The 20,928-nt window shown below is 44.2% G+C and overlaps 1 pseudogene across 1 annotated transcript in view; it reads left to right on the forward strand.

Moving 5' to 3' along the window:
- Positions 1 to 452: 452 nt before the first annotated feature.
- The window catches only part of LOC146813265 (epidermal differentiation-specific protein-like), a 58,276-nt pseudogene continuing 37,800 nt past the window's right edge, over positions 453 to 20,928 (forward strand). Inside the window, exons 1-3 of the transcript XR_014966968.1 lie at positions 453 to 518; positions 2,614 to 2,731; positions 6,044 to 6,140. The product of XR_014966968.1 is annotated as an epidermal differentiation-specific protein-like (transcript). The remainder of the gene's footprint in view (positions 519 to 2,613; positions 2,732 to 6,043; positions 6,141 to 20,928) is intronic.

Genomic DNA, 20,928 nt, shown 5'->3' on the forward strand with positions numbered 1-20,928 from the left:
GAAGAAAAAGCCTCCAAGCATTGTTCTTGTGCAGTAAGGTGTGACTTCCTGTACAGAAACAATCTTGCTGACAATACAGGCACCCTTTCACTACTGTGAAGAGTACCTGTGTTGGTGCTAGGCTGCCGAAACGGCACAAACACAGGAGGAAAGGACAGGAAATCACCGTATTGGATAAATACAGTACATCTCCTCTTTGTCATAGGTCAGTGCAGCAAGGTGGCTTGCTGCACTGCCCTATGCAAAATCCTCATAAATGAGGCTCCCAATTTCTGTGAGTACTGCATTGCCATGCTGTTTATTTGCATTACCAGAGTAACCAGGAAGCATGACTTTCTGAGAAGCACTCTGGCAGCACACCAATATTAGTTTTCCCGTAAATGTTTTGATCTGTTCCTGGAGGCGTGACAAGACAAGCAGGATAAAAAGCCACCAGCTGGTGGTGTAATTTCATGGAACCAGAGACTCCTCTTCATCTTGTACCACAGAGACCTTCGCTAGTATTTAGTGAACATTCGGTAAGTTTACAGAAATGTAGCTTATTTTGGTATTTTTCAAGAATGTTTTGTCTTCACTTTTTATTCCATTGCTAGTGCTACCAAAAGTGTTGCCCTGTGGAATTAGGGGAAAAAACACACACACACACACACACGCACACATGCGCACACACACACACACACACACGCGCACAAGCACACACACACACACACACACACAGGGTCACACACAATCACATATAAACTCCAGAACTGAGACTGCACACATGGGCGGAATCTGTCCACCCCTCTATAACATGTTGCCTATTGTGAGACAGCAAGGCATAGAAGCGAGCAAAACAAATGCAGCTGACACAGGTGATTGATGCACAATACGCCCGGCTGCTGTGCAGTAAAACATATGGGTATTTCCAAAGTCTTATTAAAATGTGACTGCAATGAGTCACTGAGGTGAAAATCCAGGTAACGGGCATCCAAAGTCATGTGTAGGAGGGGCACAGTAAAGGTCCAGGACTACTTTGCAGCCAAACACCAACATCTACATATATTTATCAGTATCTATTATTGAATTCTCATTTGATCTTGGAACTTTGGATGTGGTCAAGTGTCTTGTGTAGTCTGTGTGCTTGTCTGTGTATGTGTGCATGTGTTATAATCCCACAGAGTCACCCAGTTGTTTCAACACATGTTCTAGCTGCAGGTGACAAATGAGGTGTCAGTTCGGTGCTGTTTAGTGTAATCTGTCAATTACATCTTGGGTGTCTGTGCAAACGTTCAGTTTTGTGAGTACATGTGTGTTAACTCCCAACCATACCTGTGTGGCTTATACTCGGTGAAGGTGGTTCCTCATAATATTGGGAATGGAGCTCTTTGAGAGGATCATGCTGTCATAGACAGACCTAGGACAGTATATAGAGCAATGATTAAATGGTAATTTAACATCACTGGTCCTCTGCACATGTAAGAGTGTATCCTACTCCTCTTGCAGAATACACACACCTTGCCCTTGGGCAAAATAGGATGTGTGGACAGTCTAGAGCACCAAAGACATCACATGTGAATGGAATGGCTTAGAAATACCCTGTTATGACATTTTTAAAGTGAATGTTATTGCCTGCATACATCAGTAGGTCATTCATCGCTTCAGAGAGGATTTGTGAAACACTGTGTGTGAAGTCTTGCTTCCAAATGTGTCACTCTGTGGGTGAGAACAGTGAAGGATGTGAAGCAGATTGAAGGCTAGCTATTTTAACTGCTGTCTTGCAACTTTTGTAAGGCACTTGTAAATGTATATGACTGCCAGTATTCCCAATAACCAAGCAAATTGCCCTCAGTATCTATGAGTGTTCTCATTTTCAGTGGATTCAAATTTGTAGGGTGCCCCCTCTCAGGCCTAGCAGCTGTAACATGTCCTTCCTCTATGTCTATGTTTTTGGCATCAGGATCAACAGGGACTATCTTTGAGCTCCAGAAGGGTGTTTGCTGCTGGCAGATCCATGGTGGTATGGGTGTCCAAGGTCATTGCAATCTTTTTATCATTTCCCTAAATGAGCAACCACCACCAGCTATTGGGAGATACATTAATGTGACCCCTCAGCAACCCAATGTCCAGAATAACAATACATGAGTACAGTAAAGTTTATTTGTGCTTTGTCTTTTTATTTTACTTCTTCTTCTTTACACTGTATTAGATGTTCTCAATACATTCTGTAGTCACTCTGGTAACTCCAGTGGCCAGGAATTGGGAGATGCTTTACGTCTGCTCAAATGTAGTTCACATGTTCCTTCAGAGGGTCCACTGACTTTATGAGTTGCCTCAATCGCACTGTACTTGATGGCATACTCGTGATCACATGAACAGCAGCCTGAAAAGAAGTGCCCTTCAGTGCCAGGGCTGGTATTTGTGGGCCGCTGGCGTTAGGCAAGCTATTTATTTTTTACAATTTTGAATATGTTTGCCAAGTTGTTTTTCATATTGCATGTGTTTGCAAAAGAATTGTAGTAGTGGATAGTGGTGGATGAAAGAGGTATGAGGTGGAATCAAGAATTCACAGCTTTCAGTAGGTTCTGAGAAATGCTTACGCCCAAGCCTTATTATGGTCTACTTCCACATCAGAAAGTGCCAGACGGTGACATACAAGGAGTTCACATCCATCTTATGAGCGCCTCACCATAACCCGGAACAGACACACGTTGGGCCGCATCATGAATGGCTGGGCTCGCTCAACACAGAGGTGAGCCCATGTTTTTAGTTCCGGCCTTTGAGACAGTTTTACTTCTCTTTCCAAAAAAGTACATAATACATACTTAAAGGGGCTTTTAATCAGGCTACTTCATCCATTGGTCAGTTAAATTGTCATTCACATTTTGCTCTCGCCTACCACAGGATACCGCATAGTACATTGTGGCAGACCACTTTAGCCTTTGCTTCTTCTATTTTAAGCAATTGCACAAAACCTGTGCACGCTGTTCACATCCATCTAAAAGTAGTCCCCTTGTTTTCCGTGACAAGTCTAGCTCAAAGTATATTTTATTCTATTTACCATATTGACTTATAGATGTTTATTTTGCCTGTACTGCGGGTGTCCAGTTAGAAGGTATTTTATTGTCTGTTTCATTTTAAAGTTGTTATTATTAAATGTTTATGTGGTATTGTAATATTGGAGCTGCGAGTGATTTGAGTGGTTGGTTATTTGGTGATATATTCTTGTCTCCTTTGCAAATCATATTGACAAAATGCATGGCACAACCATAAGTGCTGATATTTAAAAAAAATCACTAGTAAAACAGGTATTTTGGTAAATATTTTTTCATTTTAATTTGCTTATTGCTAACATATGTCTTCCACTTTAGGTAGCTGCATATATTGTTTCTGTTTATTTTTGTAAAAATGCTTGTAATAAAAAATGTAATCATCTCAAAAGCATGCCAAGGCCAGACTTTTTGAATATTGTGTATTGCTCTCATAGTATGAACGTATACTAAACACATTTCAACAAGGTTGTGTTATAAATACAAACTGTTGTTTCCCATATCATCCCAAGCATAGGGCAGCCACACGCAGGTGTGAGTGTTCGATCAACGCATGGGACAAGCACTGGAGAGATGTCAGATCCCTCTGACTGGCTCTGCACGAAAGAAAACAGGGTAGATGTAGGATCTCATTTTGCAGTTGCAAATCCTGTGATTCTCTAAATCACAGGATTTGCAACCACCAAATGGATTTGCAACCACTGAATGGCTTTCTTATCCAAATCGCAAAATGGGTTTAGAAGGGCACAATGAGGCATTATTTGGAAGGGGTTTGTTTAGGGTGGGCCCTTATTTATGGGGATTTGCCATAGGACACTGCAGCAAGTCATCTTACTTCGCTGCTCTATGACAAAGTGAAAGGGCAGAATGCACAGTATTGATGCAATACGGTGCATTACAGTCCTTTCTCCCTGTGCTGGTTCTGTTTTGGCTACCTAGTGCCAATTCAGGCACTCTTTCACCATGGTGCAAGACTGCATGTGTTGTCGGCAGGATTGTTTGCCTCTTCCTACACAAAAAAAAAATCCTAAGAGGCATTTTCCTCTTTCTATGTGTGCTGCATTCAGAATGCAGCACACATAGAAAGAGGAACATATGAGGAGAATTAAAGAACTCTCTCCTCGTTACTCCTCACCTCGGGAGGCTTAAGGATTTGGCGCCGTCCCAGTTTCACATGATCTTGAAAATCTGGGGAAGCATCAAAATCTATGGGTGCTGCATGGGAAAACCCACCGCAATGCCCATGTCAACAAAGTGATTAGTCTTGCCTTACTACATTTCTATGAGGCCATCCAAAGGCACTGACACTGGCTTTGCATGGCTTCATAGATATGATTTAGTAATCTGCTTTGCCAGAGTGTCACAAAAAGTGATGCTTCAGCGGCGCAGGGGCCTCGTAAATATGCCCCTTGGTGACTAAAATCTGGTGGAAATAAATTAAAAAGTTAGGGAGTTGAAAAGATTGAGACTCCATGGTTGTGGTAACACATTCTCAAAAAGTTAAGGGGTCCTCTTCAGACACCTTTCCTTTTGAGACTGCAAAAAAACTCTCTACTCTCAAAACAAAGTTAAGAAAAAAAAAATCTTTTTAATTGCAGCTCCATTTCCCATGAAGGCATTTATTCGCGAATAGTCACAATTTGCAAACTACCTCTTAAATATTGATTAGCTAGGTTAGTTTGCTACCCACCATAAATCTTAATCATTAATAAATAGGTCTGTTTTCCATTCGTGAAAAGTCGCAAAGTAGTTTCCATCCTTTTTTTTTAATATAAATGTTATACATCTGGTCCATTGATACTTAAACAGGGCTTCCACCCATCCACATACATTTTCCTTAGCATACTAAGTCAGTGCTTAATTTGTCTCTAAGATTTTCTTGTAAAAGAAAATGCCAGGTCACTAAGATTTTCTTTTTTTTTTTTAAGTGACATAGCCCTAGGTTTTTTTTGTTAAAAATGTGCCTGGCAATGTCCCTGCCTGATGAGACAGCTGGTGCCACATTGCTGAATGGTTCAAAGTGAGGCGTGATGTAATCGTTTCGCTAACCTGGCTCATCATTTTGAGACATATGAAAGGCACTACGAGAGACCTTGTGGTAGCAGTGCCAATCTTGAAATAAAAATGTGTGCACTCTTATCACAATTAGTGAAACTGCTCAGCAGCAGCAAATCTATCATTTGAAGTTTACAACCATCTGACCACTGCATAATCGGTCCAATCATGAACACATGCACCTCGAGTAGGCCCTGGGACTCTTAAATGTGTTCCAGACCTGAACACTGGCCAAACCTGGCTGATCCTAAGCACTGCACTGCAGCATGCATTTTAGAATGCTATAATCCACTCAGCCTGTCTCTATGCCTGTCTCTATGCTGTCCCACATAGAATGTGTTGATAAAGTTGAAGAGGGAGTCTCTTGTTTTTTTTAAGCTTGAGGTAAGTTTTCAATGAGTATGTCCATTTTTTCTGTGGTGCAACACAGCAGTAGGGATCCCCACTGTTCCATCAGTTTTATAGGTGGCTTTAAGGTAATTATCCACACCTTCTTCAAGGAGGCATCAGTGGTGGGTGAGTCTAGTTCACTGAATGGGGTGAAGGGCATGGGGTGGTGTGCAGCGAGATTCTCATCGTCTAAGTAAGTCATGGTCTCTTTATTTCCCATTAATGGCACTTTAGGAGGTTCTTGTGTATTTGCTTCTCTTTTCTGATATGGATCTCCTTTCTCATCATCAGGGTGTTTTTCTTTGACACACTCTCGTTGCACACTAGGCCAGTTGTTGCCGGCTTGTTTCTCTGTGCCTATTTGATATGACCAGTTAACTCAGTATAATCAGTTCTGAAGCACTTACACTGGTCTCAAGAAGATATTTTACTGGTTGCCTCATGAACATTCCCCAATAGTAGCAAGGCCTGGTGGCTACTGCTGTGGGGCTGTTGATTTCACTAATTCAGCTTCAATTAACTTACCTTAAAATGTTATTTTATCAACATTGTTTCTCTTCTCTTTGTAGATCTATCCATAATTGCTGCCTGGTGGGCAAGTTATTAAGAGCCAGTAGGAGTCTACTGGAAGCCACCAACATCTTTAGGAAAATCTTTTGTGGAGAGGTAAGTGTCATAGCTTTAGGTTCTTATGTAATAGGTTTCTTAATAGGAAGCAAATGAACAAGGAGGCATAAGAAATGAAAGGGCTCTGGTGTCCATGTTGACTGCTGAAGTTACACGAGACTAAAAGACACACAGATGATTGACGGAAAACAGAGCAAATCAAACATTCACCCCCAGTCAATAGATCTGGGTAAAATCCCTCATTCTTTTGCTCACCATGCCACCATAGTTTAGACCCAGCCATATGCAAAGCAGTCAGACATGAGTCTATTGCTCACTTTGCCACTGGATTCAAGCTAGTCTGGCTGATGAGGGTGTTATTCAGAAACCGGTCCCAGGATGCTTGTTTCTGGTCCAAGGAAGACCTGGCTTGGCAGTTCAGAATGGACTGTTCCCATAAGGAACAGGGTCAAGACTGATTTGCATATGGCTGGGTCTGAACTGGATTAGTGATGTGAGCTAAAGAAGGATGATGGAGTTCAACCCAAATCTGTGACTATGCATGAGTGGATGAAAAGTTTCAGCGCTCCATCCATCATCTCCTTGTGTTTTCTATGTTCACACTAAGTTGGCAGTGTGCCCAGACGTGGGTACCTTGCTCACTTTACCACTGGGTTCAAGCTAGCCTGGCTGATGAGGGGTGTTACCCCAAAACCAGTCCCAGGATAGTTGTTTCCGTTCCAGGGAAGACTTGGCTTGGCAGTTCGGTTTGGACTGCTCCTATGAGGAACAGGGTCATGACTGATTTGCGAATGACTGACAGATATCGACGGACAGAAAATCAACTTCCAAAAATATTGACACAAAAATATCGATGTAAAAAATATAGAAGTCCTATCTACATAATGGTAAGTGCAAAAATGTCGAGAAAAAAATATCGTCGTCAAAAATATCGTTTAAAATTAAGTAAATAACACATACAATTAAAAGAATCATAGTTAAAATTATTAAAACATGTTTAAAAATAATAACTAATACATATAATGTTAAAATAAATTAAACATACATGTAAAATAATATATATACTTACTCCACATAGTGCAACAGTAGGGAAAGCGTTAGATAGCATAGGGGTAAAATGTACTATTCCCACTCCAGAGAGACTGCAACAGTAGGGAAAACGCTGAATAGCATATGGGTAAAAATTACTATTCCCTCTCCAGTGAGTGTAACAGTAGAGAAAACGTTGGATTGTGTAGGGGTAAAAAGAACTTTTCCCACTCCAGTGAGTGCAACAGTAGGGAAAGCGTTGGATAGCATAGGGGTAAAAATTACCATTCCCACTCCAATGAGTGCAACAGTAGGGATTGTGCTGGATAGCGTAGGGGTAAACATGACTATTCCCACTCCAGTGAGTGTAACCGCAGGGAATGTGTTGGATAGCGTAGGGGTTAAAATGACTATTCCCACTCCAGGGAGTGCAACAGTAGGGAAAGCGTTGGATAGCGTAGGGGTACAAATTACTATTCCCACTCCAGTGAGTGCAAGAGTAGGGAAAGAGTTTGATAGCGTAGGGGTTAAAATTACTAGTCCTAATCCAGGGAGTGCAACAGTAGGGAAAGTGTTGGATAGCATACGGGTAAAAATTACTATTCCCACTCCATAAATATAACATTATTAATAAATACCAATAAAATTTAAATATTTACTTAAATAACATTAAATTACTCCCCACCCTATTCCCCCATAAACACACAACACACTACACATAAAAATAACACAATTAATGTAATTATCAATTAATCAATTAATAAAATTAATTACCAATTAATAATAAATTACCAATAAATTAATAATCAATAACAATTAATAAAAACATAATAATTCGTTAATTATAATTAAATTACTTCCCACCATATTCCCCTATAAACCCACAACCCACTACACATAAAAATTAACATAATTATTTTAATTATCAATTAATCAAATGATAAAAATCAATTACCAATCAATAATTAATTAACAATAAATTAATTATAAAGAATATAATGATAAATGAATCAATTAATAAAAGTAATAATTAATTAACAATAAATCAATAAGCAATAACAATACATAAAAACATATACATTAATTAATTATAATTAAATTACTTGCCACCCTATTCCCCTATAAACCAAAAACCCGCTCTGAAACCAAAATGCAAAATTTATTTTAAAAAAATGACTAATTTCTAAACATTTAATGCATATATTTAAAATTAATAAAAATACATTACAAAAAATGTTAAACATACATAAACAATACTAAAATACATAACACTAAAATAAATATCGATAAAATTAACAACGTTATTTTTGCTAACGGTATTACTTACTTCGATATAAAAAAAACTATATTACTTACCTTAAGGTTGATATTCTGGTCACCGATATTCTTGACATCGATATTCTCTCCCTATGATATTAAAAACTTAATATTAGTGTAGGCCGATATAAAAAAGTCGATATTTTGACTGTGCACCCTAATTTGCATATGGCTGGGTCTGAACTGGTGTGGCGAAGTGAGCTAAAGAACATTGGTGGATTCAACCCAGACCTGTGACTAAGGGTCCATCAACTCCTTCTGTTCACTTTGTTCGCCCTTAGTTGGCAGGGTACTCCCAGACATGGGTCCCTTGCTCTTTATGCCACTTGATTCAAGCTAGCCTGGCTGATGAGAGGTGTAACTCCGAATCTGGTCCCAGGATGCGTGTTTCTGGTCCAAGGAAGACCAGGCTTAGCAGTTCTGGCTGGACTGTTGCCATGAAGAACAGAGTCAAGACTGATTTGCAAATGGGTGGGTCTGACCTGGGGTGGGGAGTAGCTAAATAATTATGAGAGATTCAGCCTAGATCTGTGACTAGGGGTGAGTGTCTGAAAAGTTTCAGCGCTCCATTCATCATCTCCTTTTTGTCAGAATCTGTGCACTTCTCGGGGTCCGGTTGATGCAATAAGGGGTCCACCCCTTTACATTCCCAAACTCCAACTAAAAAGTTATAGAGCTGTAGGGCAATCATATCAGGGAAAGGAAAGGATGGGAACAGCGGGGAGGAGAATCTGAAATACAAAGGCACACAGAGTAAATAAACATACAATATGCTACTCTCATCAAGTTTCGCTAGGAAATCACATAAATACCTTATCCAAAATAGTAGTAGTAAGCAGGTATATCCAAGTGAGAACAACCCGTCTCCAAGGGTGGATTAGTCTACCAAAACAGAACACATGTACATGAAATTACACGTTTGTCAGATACATACTCTCTTAAGTATTCAAACACCCTACCCCGGGATCCCTATGCTCACCTAAACTAAGAAACTATGCAAAACGAGAAAATATAAGTCTTGTACTCAAAGAAGGCCACTGGAATCTTTATTTCCAATAGGAAGAAAGTCTAATCTGTGTCTTCTCCATACTTTCACCAGAAAAAGGATTCAAAATGAAATGAAATGCACTCAACAGTTTTTCCCACTCTAAGTGCACTGCTAGGAACGTAATCGGAATATGGAAGCTTTTCCTCTAATCCTGCTATGCAACGCTTAATCCTAGCACTGAAAAATGTATACTTCAATAAATTGACCTCACGGTTTAAACACACCATGGTCTAAGCCACAAAGTACTTTCCATGCTCTTTGCGGTTCAAGCACCGCGTCTCAAGCCACAAAGAAAGGTTCATGCGCATCGCGGTTACCTCACCGCCGCCAAGCCCACATCCACCTCCTCCAAGTTGGGCTGTGCGCTGCCGGAAAGTCGCGGAAACTCTCCGTTCTAAGGAAACCGGCCAGAATACAAACGGCTACATTCCATGATGCCTATTTCCGCTAACCTCCAGAAAACGGCCTCCGACGTCCTGTCGAGCCGAGAATGATTCAGGAAAAACAAAACAGTATTACGCACTCCTGTTGACATGCATCGCGTCTTCAGGTAGACGCGGTGTCCACCCCGCCTGCCTCTGGGAAATGTAGTCTATAGAGGCTACGTAGGCACGGAACCAAGCAATTCCTGGCACTTGTGTTCGCTTTGTTCACTCTGAATTGGCAGGGTATGCCCAGAAGTAGGTCCCTTGCTCACTTTGCCGCTGGTGTGGGTGTTACCCTGAGACCGGTCCCAGGATGCTTGTTTCTGGTCCAGGGAAGACCTAGCTTGGCAGTTTGGGCTGGACTGTTTCCATGCGTAACAGGGTCAAGACTGATCTGCATATGGCTGGATCTGAAATTGGGTGGCCAAGTGAGCTAAAGAATGATGATGGATTCAACCCAAATCTGTGACTGGGGCTGAATGTCTGGAAAGTTTCAGTGCACTGTCCCTCATCTCCTTGTGTTTGCTTTGTTCCCCCTAAGTTGGCAGGGTATTCCCAGATGTGGGTCCCTTGCTCCCTCTGACACTGGATTCAGGTTAGCCTGGCTAATGAGGAGTGTACCCTAAAACTGGTCCCAGTATGCTTGTTTTCGGTCCAGGGAAGACTTGGCTTGGCATTTCGGGCTGGACTATTCCCATGAGGAACTGGGTCAAGACTGATTTGCATATGGCTGGGTCTGAACTGGGGTGGCGAGGTGAGCTAAAGAATGATGATGGGTTCAACCCAGATCTGTGACTGGGGGTGAGTGTCTGAAAAGTTTCAACACTCGTCCATCATCTTCTTGTGTTTGTGAAGGTTCACAAGAGGACATACTCTTGTGAGACTTGAGAGAAAGCGTGGTGGAATCTGATGGACCTCCACTGAGAGGATGTTTATGCACTGCAGCGACTCCACTCTTTTTTTAGTGAATTGCCACTTGATGGTTAATTTATTTTATTTTGCATGTGTGGGCAGCTTACCTGGTGCCCAGCTTTACTTCACAGTGTTGATGAACTAAGCATTGGAAATGGTTTGTGTGTTTGTGAAAACATGACAGTGCTGTTCACATTTATGCATGCTAGGACAGGTGCCTAGCCTACTGTACCCATATGGTACTGGATAAGGTGGTCCTGGACTTTACCCCATTTTCTAGGGTCTGCCCCAGGGTCTGTGTTAATGGGACATAACTGGAGGAAGTGCAGTGCAAGCTGAAGGATATGAATCTGCGCTGCCAGTTCCCAGCATCTTTCCTCCCAACCACATGTTTTCCAGTGTATTAGATCAGGGTAACCCTAAAATCTTACATGGAATGTACCTCATAGTGCAGGTCAGACACCATCCTATCAGGCATGAGCATGTTAACTGTGTCCCTAGTTCCAAAGGTATTAATAAAAGAGTTTGAAAAATGGATGGACGTGAAGATTGGTGGTAGGGCAGTGGTAATCCTGCTTATGGAACAAGACCGCCTCTTCTAGTTGAGTTTTACTGCTGTCAGACTTTACTTTTTAATGTTTGTGTTAGAAAAAAAAAAACAAAGAGGCAATATAAAGGACAGAAGAAAATTTAACATATAAGGCAAAACATCATATCCATTCAGTCCATGGAAAAGAGACAAAGATCTTGGCCATGATAAACACTGTGCAAAAATTAAATGCAGAATAAAAAAATATATTTTAGAATCAGTGGTGTCAGTTAGATTGCTCAGAGTTTAAGTCTCCACACCGTTCTGCTGTCAGACTGTTTGCCAAACATTCTTCATGGCCTTAGTCTTCTAGTATTTTGAGGGACACCATAATAAATGTAAAAAAAAAAGAATTATCTAAAGGAGTACTAAAATGTAGGCTAATATGGTTCACTTCTTTGTTTTATTCTTGGTTTGCAAAACCGCCCTTTAGTGAATTCTTTAACCCAAAAGCACAAAATCATTGCTTTGTCCAAACAGGTTCTGAGATCTTTTAATTGCTTCCTCAGGCCTATAGATAATCAATGTTCTCAAAATAGGATTACATTCAGAAAACACGCTGGTCACATATCAACCCTTAATCATAATCAGCATTTGTTGCAAGTTATATCTCTTAAGTCAATTAATCAATCAATCAACTAATCAGTACTTGCTAAGCACAGCTACTTTCCAGTGAGGGTCTCAAGGCACTGGTGGGTGGGTGCTCAAGGTCCTGATGGGCGCTGTGGTTAAGTCGAAGAGCCAAGCTTTGCGATCCTTCCTGAATTGGTTCAGTGACGAGGATAGCCTGAGGTGGAGAGTGTCTAAGACATGTATCCCTTCGATCCACGGCACCATTCTCAAAAGCTTCAAACTTCTGCTTTGTTGAAGAGATGTTCCGTGAGTCCGCTTCTAAAATTGGGAGAATTCTAAAATGGAAGATGGCTAGCCGTAGGAGGGATGGACATTTTCTCTGCTCTAGCACAAATAAAACTGGAATTTCTGCAGTTCCATGTTCACTGTTTTAGGCTGCCCAACAGACTAATAATGATGGAACTAGGGCACTTTTATATCTACATCAAGTGCAGAGCAGAAGCTGCACACTCCTACCTCAAGAACTGAGTTCAACTTTTAAATACTACTTCTGAAAGAGGTGTACTAAGTGTTGAATGAACAATTTGTTATTTTGACTTGCTAGGGGTATTTGTTAGACCGGGTTTAAATAAAATCATATTGATTATTACCCTTCCATTTAGAGCTGTGGTCAGAAGGTAGACCCCAACAAAACAATGGAAACAATATTGCCAGGAAGTACGAGTGTGGGCAAAAGCCTTTGAAGGCCCTTGGGTCTTCGTTGGTAACCCTGGCTTTGATGCTCAATGCACAAGTAAAAGCACTGAAAGCTGCCAAATCAGGGCCTCCCTGGGACATCGCCCCTGCCATAGTCCCAGCAGCTCTGTCCAATCAGGTCGCCTCAGCCATCTTCTCCTTACTTAAGTTTTCAATCAGCACTGGGAAACTACCACTAGCCTGGATACCGCTCAGGTCATACCTACCCACAAGAAGGCTAAACTTCCAGCTACAGACCTGTGCAATTATTGTCTAATCTTGCTACTTCCCTTATTGAGTAAGCTGCTGGAGGGGCAAATAAACAGCCAACTTATGGAGTTCCTAGAATCTAATATGATTCTTGACACTTCCCAATCCGGGTGCAGGCCTATGCACAACACAGGAACTGTGCCTACTGCAGTTACAGACCACATTAGATGTTCTTCAAATGAAAATGTCATCTTTGCTTGTGCTGCTTGACTTGTCCACAGCCTTTGACACTGTGTCTCACCATAGATTACGTCTGAGGCTGCAGACAATTGGAATTCATGGAATGGCTCTTCAGTGGTTTGCCAATTTTCCATCTCAAAGAACCCAGATCATCAACCTGGGTCCTTTTAAATCACGCACCCTAGAGCTTGAGAAAGGGGTGCGGCAGGGCTCCTGTCTTTGCCCCACACTTTACAATCCACATCGCCCCCTTGCCGAAACCATCAGGGCTTTTGGTTTCTAACCTCCTTCATATCCTGATGATATTCAGCTCCTAATCTCTTTTGACAAAGACCTGAATAATACTCAAGCATGTTTTGGAGCCGGAATGAAAGCCATCTCTTCCTGGATGACCGATAACTGTTTCCAGGTGAACACCAGCAAAACGGAGATCATGCACTTTGGCAGAGCCCAACTGCTTTGGTCCCGACAAGTGGCTTTCTGAATTAGGTGAACCACCAACTCCTTAAAAGTGGCAGGAAAAAATCTGGGCCTTCTCCTTGATCAGGCGCTGACCATGAAAGAACTGGTAGTGGCTACCACTTCACCTGCTTTCGCGTGATACAGCTGTTGCGAAGAGCCTTTCCTTTACTTTCACTTTCTGTGCGTAAAACTTTGGTCCAAGCATTGGTTATCAGCCACCTTAACTATTGTAACACCCTACTAGCCGGTACCAATGGGACACTTCTTCCTAAGCTACAAGTGGTCCAAAGTACAGCAGCTCGCCTCATCCAAAATCTTTCTTCCAGAGCTGCCTCTTTACCTCTTTTATACTTGCTTCACTGGCTCCCGGTGCAAACAATTATAATGTACTAAGATAGACAGTTCTTGTTCTCTTTGTCAGTCCACAATGTTTTACACTTCAGGTTGACTGTTGATTTCGTAGGAACAGTTACTTCTTTCACCATGCTCTGAGGGTGCCTGCTTGTTAGAATAATCCTGTCTAATGAAATTGAGAAATCTGGATGAAATCTGGCTTTCCAGACATATTCAGAATTCCCTCAACTTATTTTAGGATTGGGCATCTGCCTTGCCAGTTTCTCGGCCTAATTAGAATGCTATTGCAAACTTGTACTCCATGAAAAAGAGTCCTCATCATCATTGTACTTCATTCATAAAGCTAAATTAGCATATTCGGTCCTCATTTGTAATCAGCATTAGGAACAATATGTGCTCTGCAGGCAGACTAGTGTACCTAAACCACCTGTGTTTGGGCTGCTAACCCCATAAAATGAAGTTCATGGAGGTAGGTATATCAACACCTTTTCTCCTTTACTGCCAACAGCCAATCTGAATATTATCAGCAAAGAAATCTAATCTTCAAAGTATAGCCCATCAGATTGCTGATATTTAGGCAATCTGATTGGTCACCCTTCCACCAATCAGAGGAGGACACTTGTTAGGCTTATTCTGAATAGGGCCTGGCAGCCAATCATAATAGATATTGGATGAACTACCCCCAACTTGGATGTGGAAAATGGTTTGCAGTGCAATATATCCTGCTGTTTGTATTCTTTTCCTGTCCTTTTTAAATGAAAGTGGATTCTGGGAAAAAGGCATACTGCCCAGCGAATGAAAGTTTGCCTAGCTATAATGCTGGTAAGTTTCACTTCTATTACGGACACAGAGGCAAGGATTATTTTAAACATAACCAAGTACATTTCCCATGAACAGTAGGGAAATAAAAGTCTCAAACAGGAGTACGTCCACGCTGTCCGCACTCCATCAATTGTGTGTCTTTTGCTTTCTCGCCCTAAGTGCACCAGGTATGCTCAGACGTGAGTCTTGGGCTCGCTGTGCCACTGGAATGAAGCTATCCTGGCTGAAGAGGGGTGAAACCCCGAAACCGGTCCTAGGATGCTTGTTTCCGGTCCAGGGAGGACCTGGCTTGGCAGTTCGGGCTGGAATGTTCCCACGAGGCACAGGGTCAAGACTGATTTGCATATGGCCAGGTCTAAACTGGGGTGGCATGGTGAGCAAAAGAATTATGAATTTAACCCAGATCTCTTGACTGGGGGTGAATGTTTTGATTTGTTCTGCATTCCGTCCATCAATTGTGTGTCTTTTGCTTTCTACCTCTAAGTGCACCAGGTATGCTCAGACGTGAGTCCTGGGCTCACTGTGCCACTGGAGTCAAGCTATCCTGGCTGAAGAGGTGTGAAACCCCGAATACCGGTCCTAGGATGCTTGTTTCCGGTCCAGGGAGGACCTTGGTTGGCAGTTCGGGCTGGACTGTTCCCATGAGGCACAGGGTCAAGACTGATTTGCATATGTCCAGGTCTAAACTGGGGTGGCATGGTGAGCAAAAGAATGATGGATTTAACCCAGATCTCTTGACTGGGGGTTAATGTTTTGATTTGTTCTGCATTCCGTCCATCAATTGTGTGTCTTTTGCTCTCCAGCAACCCAGCATGGTTCTTTCATGCTGATCCCTCTTCCTCTGTCGTTGCACAAATCATTACCTGTCGGATTTCACTCTTCTTGTTTGGATCCATCGTTAACTGCAAAAACAGGCAGTGTCAGAGAACCGTACCGGAACCAATTAAATTGCAGAACAACAAAATCGCAGAACATGGTCAACGTCATCACATGAGTAAGCATCACATTTCCAAAAGACCCATGAACGGATTACTTACAGCAGAACGGGGAGGGTCCACGTCTTCAGTGGTAATTGGGTGGGATAATCCTTGCCTCTGTGTCCTTAATAGAATTGACACTTACCAGCACATTTTCATTCTATGTCAGAACCGGAGCCTCAGATTATGCCAGTTCAAAGCCTGTCATCCACCAACCACTTCTAGCACCGGTTTGAAATAGAACCTCTTAAAGGTAAAGTCTAAGGACCAGTCGGCAGCGCGCATCAGATCTTCCAAACGCACCCCTAGCGAAAAAGCCTTAGAGGCCATCGCTCTCTTTCCAAGTGGGCACCAAACTGCTTTGTATCAATCCCCGCCTCCTGTAACACCCAAATCACCCATCTGGTGATGGTCTGGGATGAGACCACTCTGTATGGTTTTTGTAGCAGCTGCTTCTCAGACGGAGGTTGAGCTTCCTCTGTCAATTCTTCGTAAGCACAGAGCCACTGCACTACACACAGCTTAGGGGAGTCTTGGAATGATTTGTACAAGATGACCCTGGAATTACACTTGGTCCATCTACTTACTGTAAATGAACATTTTGGCCAAGATGTTCAATGCCTGTACGTACGAGACATGCCTACACAAAACTTTGCCATCACTTCCTTACGGGACAGAAACCTGTTTGGTTGCCATGAAAGAAAAAGATTCAACTCTAGGTTCATGTCCCATAGGACAGAATACCGGGCTTCCGGTAGAGAAAGGCAATCCCCCTGAGGAGCCAGCTAACCAACGGGTGTTCCTCCACTGGAGAACCCTGAACAGGGATATGACCCACTCAAATTGCGGAGCGGAAGGTACTAATTGAACGGTAAGCCAAGCCGTCTTCTGCTAAACTCACCAGGAAATTAAGGACGTGGACTACATCCGCCCCTCAGGATCGACACTCGTATTCACCAACGACGCAATCTGTTCCATGCTGATCGGTATTTCTTGGTAGGACTGTCCGCCCATGCCCTGGCAAGCAAGGTCTCAGCTTGCCCTGTGAGGCTTGTGAGCGACCAGCGATGCTGGAGATCTGCCAGGCCATCATCCTCAACGTCCCCTCTACCACCAGCTAATGGGGAACGAGATCAGGATTGCTGAGAATGTGAGGAAAGTGGGGGAGTTGGATAGGCGAATCCCGAGAAAGTTCCAGTATAACTGGAATCTAGACTTAAGACCTCCATAAGGGTTTGATCAGCACAATTTCCGCCTGTTGGTGACGAAGAAGTGCAGACATCCGTGTGATCATTGAAAAAGGAGGAAAGGCATAGCCCTGCTCCTGCTGCCGGTCCTGAATAAATGCATCTGTTGCCTCTGCTTAAGGATCTGGCTGCCTAGTTAAATACATTGGTAACTGATGATCCAGATGCGACCCAAATAGGTTAACTTGGAAGGGACCCCATCTCTCCGCCAACTTGGAGAAGACCTGTGGATCCAATTTCTACAAACTGGCATCCAGTGCCAATCCGCCACTTTGTTATCCTGACCCGGCAGGTATTCCTCACTGAGATCTAGTTGTCGAGGTAGAAGTTCCAAAACTCCTGGGCTAGGCTCGCTAGTATTTTGGACCTGGTGCCACCCAGATTGTTGATATAATGGACTCAGAGATATTGTTCATCTTGAGGAGGACACATGATTGAACCCTGTCCTTCATCCAGCATTGCACCGCAAATGACCCGCCAGAAACTCCAGGCAGTTTATTGCAAAAACTGTTTGTGAGTGGACCAGGCTCCACCTGTGGACAACTCTGCATATCTGGCCCCCCATCCGGATTGGCTGGCGTCGGACTCGATCACGATATCCGGAGCTGAGCGGAATATTGCTCGGCCATTCCATGCCTCCACTTGGGTAAGCCACCAGGCCATCTCGTCTCTTACCTCCTCCATCAGGGGTACCGAATGGGAGTAAGTTAGACCCCTTCTGAGATGGTGCACTTTGAGGCGCTGCATGGCCCGGTAGTGTAAGGGCCAAAGAAAAATGACCTGGATCAAGGAGGAGAGGAGGCCCACTAGGTGTGCCAGCTTACGTACTGAAATCTTCGACTTTGCTAAGGTCTTGCACAGCATGTGCCTGATCTTAGCCATGTTGCTTCCCGGGGGACTCAGAGTTCAGGCAACTGAGTCTACGGAGAAACCCAAAAAGGTTGCACACTGGACCGGGACCAAAAGGTATTTCTTCTCGTTTATGACAAACCCCAGTCCCTGAAGCAGATCGACTGCCATCCTTAAGTGGCTGGTCAGTCTTCTGGGGCACTGGTCTAGGAACAGCATGTCGTTCAAGTAGACAATCAGCCAAATTCCCTGTGCTCGCAGGAACTCCACTGCCAGTCTGAGGACTTTCGTGAAGCACCACAGAGCCGAGGACAGTCTGAAAGAGAGAGTGGTGAACTCGAAAACTTGTCCTTCCCATCTGAACTGAAGAAAACAATGATGAGGTGGGAAGATAGGGACCATCAGGTACGCATCTTTCAGGTCAAGGTAGACCATCCAATCGAGGAGCTGCAGCACATCTCTGAGGAGGTGGATACCCTCCAATTTGAAGTGGCGGTAGACCACCCAGTCGTTTAAATTCTTCAAGTTGATGACTGGTCACCGACCCCCGTCAACTTTATCGACCAAGAAAATGTTGCTGATAAAGCCACTGGGGTGCTCTTCTGCACAACAAATCGCCTCTTTTTGGAGTAGGGCGGAGACCTCTTCACGTATCAGCTCTGTGTCCCGTTGGGAAAACAAAATGGCTCAGACCGGTTCAGATGATGCGGATGGCCATGGAACTCCAATTTGAAGCTCTACACCGTCTGCAGCACCCAATTGCCGCTCGTGAGTGAGACCCAGGCTGGAAAAAAGAGTGCTAGTCAGCCCCCCACAGACAGGCGCGCTGAAGGTAGCACACTCCCCTTTTCCAGAGTTGTTTGGCTGGCCTCGGAAGCCACCATGGCTGTGGAACGTCTGTTCCGTGGTGGGGTAGAATGTGCTGAAACAGGCATTGCCTTAATATGGCCAACGCCCGAAGCCTTGCCCCCTGTCAGGGTTGGAGGTTCACCTCACTCAAAAAGGCCCAGTCTAATATAAGGAAAGTCTTTACACCCTGGGTTTTCCATGTGGCCCCTGCCATAACTGGCCCCATGGAAAACCCAGGGTTTACCTTCCTTATATTAGACTGGGCCTTGTTGAGTGAGGTGAATGTCGCCATGAAATTGCCAAGTAATGAACGGGTCACCAAATAAACACCCCTGGGCCACAGCACCAGCTTCCCAGGAAGCCAGGTCACCCAATTTCAGGTCCACCTTGATAGGGAGAGAAAGCCGCCTCTCCGTTGAGAGAGCACAATTAGCGTTCCCCAAAAATACCTGAGAGAACCTCTGGGGAAATTAGGGCTCTGTAGGCCTTAGCGTCTTTGCCCATGACTAGGATCTTGGTCACAGGACCCACTGCATCCAACATCTTGTCCTGGAATGAGTGCCAGGAACGATAACTACCCTTCTTAGGGTCCCTCACAAATGTTGCTATTAGCGTTGCCATCATTTGATCTATCTCTGGCCTAAGGGCAACCTTTCCTTCCAAACTGGTGCGGGGGCACTTCGCCTGGGTGCGGTTGTAAGCATCCTTCTCCATTGGCTTGTGTACGCGGCTCACTACATATTGGGCTACTTTGTCCCAAAGGATCCAATCTGTTGACCTAGGGTGGACAATATCATGTGGGTCAAGCATGTCCCGGGACAGGTGGAGTGGAGGACGGGAGCCAAGGTCTAGAGGGTCCTGCTTCCTCATCCGTGTCAACAGGGGAATCAAAAGTGTCCAGGGGGTCAGGGGAGGCGGTACGTGGGGGGTGTCAAGGTGTTCTCCACAAGGGCTGCCGGCTCTGACTGCGGGGGCACCTGCGCTAAGAAAGCCTGTTTTAAACTGGTGAAAGGGTCCATGTCACCCATTGGGAACACTGTTTCTTAGCAGGGGGGTCTGTCGACCTGAGGCACCTGGGGAGACTTAGGGGGATCTGGCTCGGGAGCAGCCCACTTGGCGCACTCTTTCGCGATCTGTGCTGAAAGGTGCTGCTCTAAAGGCTCTATGGCTTGATTAACAGCCTTGTAGAAAAGCATCCACTCGGGCCCCCACCAACCCCTGCCCCCCTCACATATACCAAAGGGTGGCAGCCACCATTGCACCCAAACTACAACGCACCATCAACTCCACCTTCAAAACAGGCACCTTCCCAGATGACTGGAAGTGCACAGAAGTCAGACCCCTGCTCAAGAAGCCCACAGCTGACCCAACCGACCTCAAAAACTATCGGACCATCTTGCTCCTCCCCTTTTCAGCCAAAGTTGCAGAGAAAACAGTCAACAGGAAACTGACATGAATTATTGAAGTGAACGCCGTCTTTGACCCGTCCCAATCCAGATTCCTAAGCAACCACAGTACAGAGACTGCCCTACTCGCCGCCACAGAAGACATCTGCACCCTCCTGGACCGAGGCCACTTCTCAGCACTCACCGTACTCAACCTATTAGCGGCCTTTGACACCGTCTCCCAGTAGACACTAGTCACCAGACTACATGCATACAAGGAACAGCCTTGGACTGGATGCGATCATTCCTCACTGGAAGAAGCCAAAGGACAGGCTCCCACCCTCCCTCTCCGACCCCATGAAAATCACCTGCAGAGTCCCACAGGGTTCATCACTGCGCCCCACCCTCTTCAACATCTACATGGCCCAACTCATAGCCATCGTCCGACAACACCACCTCAACATCGTATCCTACGCCAACGACATCCAGCTCATCCTCTCCCTCACCAAAGACCCCTCCACTAACAAACTCAACTTCCAGAAAGGAATGCAAGACGTCCCAGTCTGGATGACCAACAGCTCCTGAAGCTCAATGCCGAGAAGACAGAAGTCCTCGTCCTCGGTACCACCCCTTCTGCATGGGACAGCACCTGGTTGCCGACTGCCCTCAAAAGCCCACCTACCCCTCAGACCTCGCCAAGAACCTCAGTATCATACTCCACTCATCACTCATCATGAAACGAAAGGTCAACGTCGTCACCTCCAGCTGCTTCAACACCCTCCGCATCCTCCGCAAGACCTTTAA

This window comes from Triturus cristatus, chromosome 7, assembly GCF_964204655.1.
Source record: "Triturus cristatus chromosome 7, aTriCri1.1, whole genome shotgun sequence".
Taxonomy (NCBI): Eukaryota; Metazoa; Chordata; class Amphibia; order Caudata; family Salamandridae; genus Triturus; species Triturus cristatus.